This window comes from Salvia miltiorrhiza, chromosome 7, assembly GCF_028751815.1.
Source record: "Salvia miltiorrhiza cultivar Shanhuang (shh) chromosome 7, IMPLAD_Smil_shh, whole genome shotgun sequence".
Classification (NCBI taxonomy): Eukaryota; Viridiplantae; Streptophyta; class Magnoliopsida; order Lamiales; family Lamiaceae; genus Salvia; species Salvia miltiorrhiza.
The window spans coordinates 37,689,377-37,696,650 of NC_080393.1; positions in this window are offsets into that span (position 1 = coordinate 37,689,377).

Consider the following 7,274-nt stretch of genomic DNA (forward strand, 5'->3'; position numbering starts at 1 on the left):
TTCTGCCCATAAGCATGTTATGGTCAGAACCCGTCAGAATACAAACCTTTTTTAGTGACACCCTTGCAGGAGGAGTTACTGCTCAGTTCCCTATGGATTCAACTATGGGCTTACCACTAGCTAGTCTAGTTGTGGGCACAGGATATTTTATTTGCGCGAAGCTCAAACGACGGCTTCGTCAAGGAGTTCTTGTGTAAATGTCCACACGCGTGGCTTACTCGTGAGATTCCTTGGGCGGTTGGAGGTTTCAATCAATATTGTTTCATTAAAAGGTTAGAATATTATTGTTACAAATTATGTGCTTCATGTTCTTACATGTTTAATTGTTTACTTTCAGATATGTCTATGTCTCCTATCATCTTTATTCTTGCACAAGTCTTTAAACCGGTGCTTTTTAAATGAAAATGCAATTTGGAGTTTATCTTCATCACAAAGTAGCATTTTTTGTGTTTCTTGCTACTCCACGTTATATCTGTCCGAACAAGTGAGACAACTAATGGGAAAAAAAATTGCTATAAAAGGTGACAGAAGGCGAATAGTATGGCTATACGTTACATTATGAGCATAGTGTCACAAATCTTGCAGTTCTAACATCAGGGCATGGACGATGCTCTTAGCATCATATTGAATATCAAGAAAACGTTCAGAGAGTCGGACTGAGCTGCTCTTTTAAATTTGATGAGAGCAATCTTGTTATTTTTATGAGCGAGCATAGCTCAGTGCACGAGCATGTCATGCACTTGGCAAACTTGCTTAATAGACTTGACTTGCTTAGTGGGAGTATCGACGGTGAGGCAAAAGTCGATATTATCTTCAGGCCATCTTCCCGAGTCTTTTAATTAAGAACTTCCATCTCAATGCTGTTATGAGCAAGAAAGATAATACTCTTTTCGAGTTATTGAATGCTCTAGCTACGGCTAAGGAAGTTGTGGGAAAGAGATGTGCAAGCACTTGTTATTGCCAAATGATGGTCATCTTCTTCGTCGAAAGACGGGAAGAAGAAGAGTCCAAGGGGCAAGAAAGACAAGGGAAATAGTGGGAGTAGTGGTGTGATAAGATTGAGTATTGGAGAATTTTTCTTTCAATACTCAAGGCAAAAGGTTAAGGTACTTCACTTGCTGTAGTAACTGAGACATGTCAGCTCGTTTTCTACTCAGTTGTGAGTAGTGGATAACGAGAGGAATTGATAATGATTGTTGCACCTTGCATGTTTTTTTAAGCTGACAAGGAAGCTGAGAAGTGATGAGATGATTGTTTTCATAGGCAACGTGACTAGAGTCGTAGTTTTTGCAATTAGAGACTTGTCTTTAAGTTCTAAAGACATAGTTTAGTTTTTGAGAGTTCCTTATCAAGTTTCAAAATTTTGAATAGATGGATCTTATGTCATTTTTGATAGTGGTGTTTCTTTCATAAGAAATGACAAAGTTGTCTATTCTAGTATTTTGAACATCTCTCTTTATACTATAACTTGTCTATATAATACCTTTATATTGCATGTACATCATCGAACAAAAGAAAGAGAAAATGTAAGACTAATCTCTCATGAGGATCTTACACATATATTGGTACCCTAGATTAGGTCACATCTATCTTAGCAGGATCTAAAGGCTCGTGTCTAAATAGTACGTTGGATTCAATCCAGGTTACCATTTGGAGCCTGCGAATCCTGTATAGAGGAAAAGATGGAGATTGGGTCGTTCATGGCAAAGGGAATAAAAGGCCAATAATGTGTTAGGAATGATATTTTCTGATTCATTGTTAGTGTTTGGGATTCCAACCCAGTTTACTACACCGTGTAATCCCTATATAAAGATGGCGTGGTGGAGAGAAGAAATAGGTCACTCTTGGAAAAATATGTTCGATGATGAGTTATGCATCTTTGCAGTTAGTCCTAAAGAATCAGAAGGTAGTTATTAGCAATGACATGCGATTCTTAGAAGTGGACTATGTGAATAATAATTCATCCAAGTCAGATATTGTGCTTCAAGAAATTGAAGGCAATAGACAGGCGATTCCATAACCCAAGCCAAGTGTGCAAGAGTTTGTATCACAAGACACTGCACACACTGTTGACATATACATGCCACCATAACTCCATTGTAGTGGGAGGGGTAGCCGGCTACTTCCCAAAATTCCTTCGACAGGCGGTGCTCGCCACCCAGTCGCCGTCGGGTTGTTGCCGTCTTCTCTACTGCGCGCGACTTTCTTGTTTTGGTTATACCTTTCTCCTCTGAATTCTAATTTATGATCCGTTTGCACTCACAAATTCGTATCGAGACGATCTACAACTTCTATTTCGGACAAGTTTTCCAAATTATAACTCAATAAACTTCAAATTTCCTTCAAAGTTCGAGTAAGAATCATGTTTCACAAGATAAAACAAATTAAGCACAAAACAATCATCCAACACTCAATTCCCTATAAAATTGACATTATATGAACACTAAAAACCATGGAAACATGAGTGTTATAAGTACCCGTATCCGGTATAGGATAATGACATTCCCTTAAGGAGCTCAATAAGGTTTATAGCGTTACACCCTGCAGGTTTATTAAGTTCAGGCGCAAGGTTTGAGTGCTACTGCTTAAGGATTACAAAGAGATTAATTAATTTAATCTGTCAGAGCTTTAATTAATTAATGGATGTTGGATATTTTAAATACGGAGATTTAATAAGTCTAAATACAAACCCCGACTCATCATCGGTAATAAAGGGGTAAGTCAGTATTGATTCTCTAGTGGAATGAATTAATACTTATGAATTAATTATGATATGGGCTGATCATAAGAATTAATTCATTAGAGGCCCATCTTTATTCCTTGTATCTGATCCCTGGACTGGCCCACAGTCTCCTGATCCCAGTAAAGAGTAAGGGACGCCTATTACAGTTATTAGGGCCCTAGGACTGTGTTTTGTCTATAAATACAGCTATCAGCTCTCAGAATAAAACACACAAAAATTAGGTTGTGTTTTATCTATAAATACAGCTATCTGCTCTCAGAATAAAACACACAAAAATTAGGATTTTAGAGAGCAGAGCAATAAGGAGGCAGCCAACTGTAGGGGTCGAATTCTCTGGGAGATCTCATAGTTCGTTGTCCATCCAACGCTGAAAATTGAGCGGGATACAGTTCAAAAGATCTGAGCTGGAGTTAGATTTTCGCAGGAAACTAAGTTCTGGCAGTCTCCAAAAAACAGCCATAACTTCCTCTACAGAACTACGATTGAGGTAAAACAGGCGGCCACGGAAAACCCTTTCGAAGACGAAGAAGTCGTATTTCTGCAAAAAATACGATTGGAGGTTGTGTGAGGGGTCAAACGGAGCGTTGAAGTTGGCTGACCTGTTCAGCGACGAATTGATGAATTCTTAGAAATTCTTCAGATATTTATGAACTCCTCGGTGCAGTATTTAAATTAATAGGAGCATGCTAGGTTTAATCGATGTATGGTGAATTAAGATAATCCAAGAAATGATCTTTGGGCAAATCGAGTATTAATTAAGTTTAATATTTCTACAATCGAGCTCACGATGGCGCCCACGATCGGCCCATCATGAGCTGCCATTGTGGGTTCGATCAGTGGCCACGATGGGAGCCTCCCATCACGTCCACGATGATCGACGGGCTGGGGACGATCGTGGGCGAGGGGAAGGGACGATCGTGGGCATGACGGCGAGGGAGGGAGGGCACGATCAAGCCCATGATTGGCCCATCGTGAGCTGACATCGTAGGCTCGACGGTGCCCTCGTCATGCCCTCGTTGTCAGCTCACGTCGTGCCTCCCATCGTGGGCTTGATGGAGTCGTCTTCCTCACCTCCATCGAGCTCTTAAGAACTCAAGCTACACATCCCAACCAACAATGTCCAAACCAAACCAACAACAATGTCAAAACTTTCGAATAAAATAAACCTTCCATCTCAAAAAAATTTCATCAAATCTCAACAAACTCAAACTATATATCAACTAAACATGATTCTCAAAGCATTATAACACATATATATGCATTTAACTAAGAATTTAAGCTTCAATTTTGTAAAATAATGAAATGGGTGAAAATTAGAGCTCACCGGAGGAATAGGATTTGTGATACCCACCTCGTCGAAGCTTGTCGCCGACACCTGACGCCGAGTCATCGCCGTTCCGATCGCCCATGTTGGAACCTTGTGGAATATCCTAATCCTTGTTTGGATGATACCAAAATCCATAGGTCTTAATTGTAATAGACTAGAACAGTTTTGAAGTCAAGTGTTAGAGTTCGTTTCTAGTTTAGCTTGCGGTTCTGAAGACTGAAGGACGAAGGACTGAAGACTGAAGACTGAAGATACCAACTGAAGTATCAGTTGAAGAATCAGTTCGGAACTGATTACCTAATGCGTGCCGCGTGGACTCAGCGGACTGATACTAAAGTCAAGTATCAGTTAAACACTCTTCCTCGGACTAAACTTCCAACGTTCAAAGGAAGCCACATACTCACAAAAGTACAGCCGCATTAAATGCAGAGATCTCAGGATCTCCTTATCTCTGCAGAGGTCATTCCTATTTGGTGGCTACTTTATCAGAGACGTCACATCTCCTGTCCTTCAAGAGAGCCGTTTCCACCAAACAAGCAACCTCGAAGATTGAAGCCTCAGCCCAAATTCGAAAAGCTCTCCAACGGAAGAAATCTTGAAGACGTTCTCCACCAACGGATCTATTCAGGATCTCTCCTATAAGTAGTGCTTGAGGATCAACTTCAATCTTCACCGATTCAACGACATAAGCTGAAGCTCTGCCAAAATCGCTACTCAGCCTAAAGCTTAACCTCCCCAAAGCTTGAATCGAAGAAGAGAATTCCAAAGGCAAAATCAGTCACTGCTGATTACATACATTCTCTTAGACCTTAGGCAAACCTCTGTTTACCCAGAAGCCTAGGTCAAACTTGCTCCAAAGAACTTGTTCTTTGAAGTACAGTTGGCAACCGTTCAAACCTCCTTTCAAGAAGAAAGAGTAGAGTGTTTGAGTGATTCGGAGTTCAGGAAGGTACTCTGACTCTGAGAAGTCTTAGCGCGGGTTGTGCTAAGCGTGAGAAATCCGACACGAGTGAATTGTGGGTACTGAAGAAGTGATTTCTTCAGTGGTACAGTTGTGTGCACCTGGCAAGCACACGGTTCGGTTTGCAGTGCACCTGTTAAGCACTTGCGGAGTGGATTTGTCGCAGCCCGATTCCCAAACACTAGTGATAGCGGGGTACGGGTATCGATACGACTAAAATAAACGAATAAAGGACATCACAACTGAATTGAACATCGGCGCGGAAGTACTCGCTCTCAATTCAAAGTTTGAAAAAGTACTCGCTCTTTGTAGTTGATCGAACAGATCATCGATCCGAGGTAACGGATACTTATTCTTTATCGTCACTTTATTCAATTCTCGATACTCGATACTCAACCTCAAGCTTCCATCCTTCTCTCTAACAAACGAATTTGGTGCTTCCCACGGGGAAACATTAAGTCGATTGGAACTCATATCGAGATGTTCTTGTAGTTGCATCTTCAACTCTTGCAACTCGGTGGGGGCCATTCTGTATGGCTCTTTCGACGTCGGTGACACGCCAGGCTCCAAATCAATCATAACCCAAACTGTCGGTCTGGGATAATCCCGATAAAGTCTCAGGGAAAACATCTTTATACTCTCGCACGACGGCCATCATCAGCGTTCTTCTTTGGATTCGTCTCTCTCTCTGGCTCAGATATACAACATACGCGGTTGTATCATTTCTCCGCAAGGACTTTCTTGCTCGCAGTGCCGAGATGATTAGCGTCTTCTTCCATCCTTTTATCAATACCCATAACCGAGGTAGGCTCTTGGCCTGGAAATCGAAACGTTATTCGTCTCTCCTTATCTTGTATCATCACATGGTTTTCCTCTAACCAGTCCATTCCAAAATTATATCCAAGTGCCATATAGGCATCCATCTCTGGTTTCTCGCCTCGAGCTTAATCGATCTCACTCGAATTCTGAGTCAGGGCACACGGATGGTAACCGTAGTGATTACTCTTTAGAGGTTGTGGAACAGGCTCTTCGTTCGATGTCGAACAAAATACTATGGGTACATCCTCAATTCGTCTATATCTGACAATTTCTTCTATTCTTGTCCGATGCTTTCTATTCACACGCGAACGGTCTCTGGAGATGAGGTCGATTCGCCTACGGGGCCGGTGGTCGTCCTCTTGATTGACGTGGTCGAAAGGCTGGCTGTTGCCGCTGTGGTGGCAGTAGCGCTAGGATTCCCTCCATTGCTTTTGAGTTGCGGCTGAACTGACTCGGCTGTCCTCCGCTTCCACTTTGCTGCCGATTCGGACACTGGTTGAGTAGTGCTCGACCCTTCCGCAGGTGTAACCGCTATTCTGTCTCGTCTTACATCATCTCAAAAGTAATTTATTGCTCTTCATCAAGGCAACATTCCTCGCGGTTCTTGAAGGTTTACTGCTACTAGGGCAGTTGGGCCATCATGAGGCCATTTGTCTCAAATCTGAAGTTACGGTGGCGCATTCTGACTCTGCCACGACTTTTTGGGATCTTGACTTCAGTCATCCCGTCTTCTCTTTCCTTCTTAAATCGCGTTCTCTGGCTACATTGCCAAATCTATTCCAAATGCTCTATTCGATGCATCAGTACTCATAACCTTCATTTGACTAGTTACCTCGTCTCGTACCTCTTATCTCAAATCTAATCGAAACAATTCTGACATCTTCTCATTTATCTCTTCTCGATATGTGGCATACCGTACCAAGTCACAAAACTAACAGTTCGTATTCAGCTTACGGTTTTATTGCCTTATCTCATATCAACTCTATTCCTTTCTTCAATCGGTTTCTCATCTTCGTCAAGATCTAAGGGGACATGTATCAACCTTAGAACAAATTCTCATAATTCGCAAGTCATAAGACTTTTACTCAACATCATACTATTTCCTCAATCCTCATAACTCAACGTCAAAGACATCTCTCATGTCTATCATCGTAACATCAGCTCAAAACTCTACTCAAGCATAGAGACTCTCAGGTCATCATCGTATAGGTATGTAAGAAAAAATTTCTCTTTCGAGAACTTGTACCCTAAGCGGGGCATAACGGAAATAAAATATCCCGTAATACTTCGTCGTTGCTACTCCCATACTAGTCGTCATCTCAGTCCGCTATCGTGAAAACTGTCATCTGTTCTAATCTGTCATCTCGATCTCCTTGAATCTGCTATTGCCTATTCTGGCTTAGCATCACTTCTTCTCATCCTCG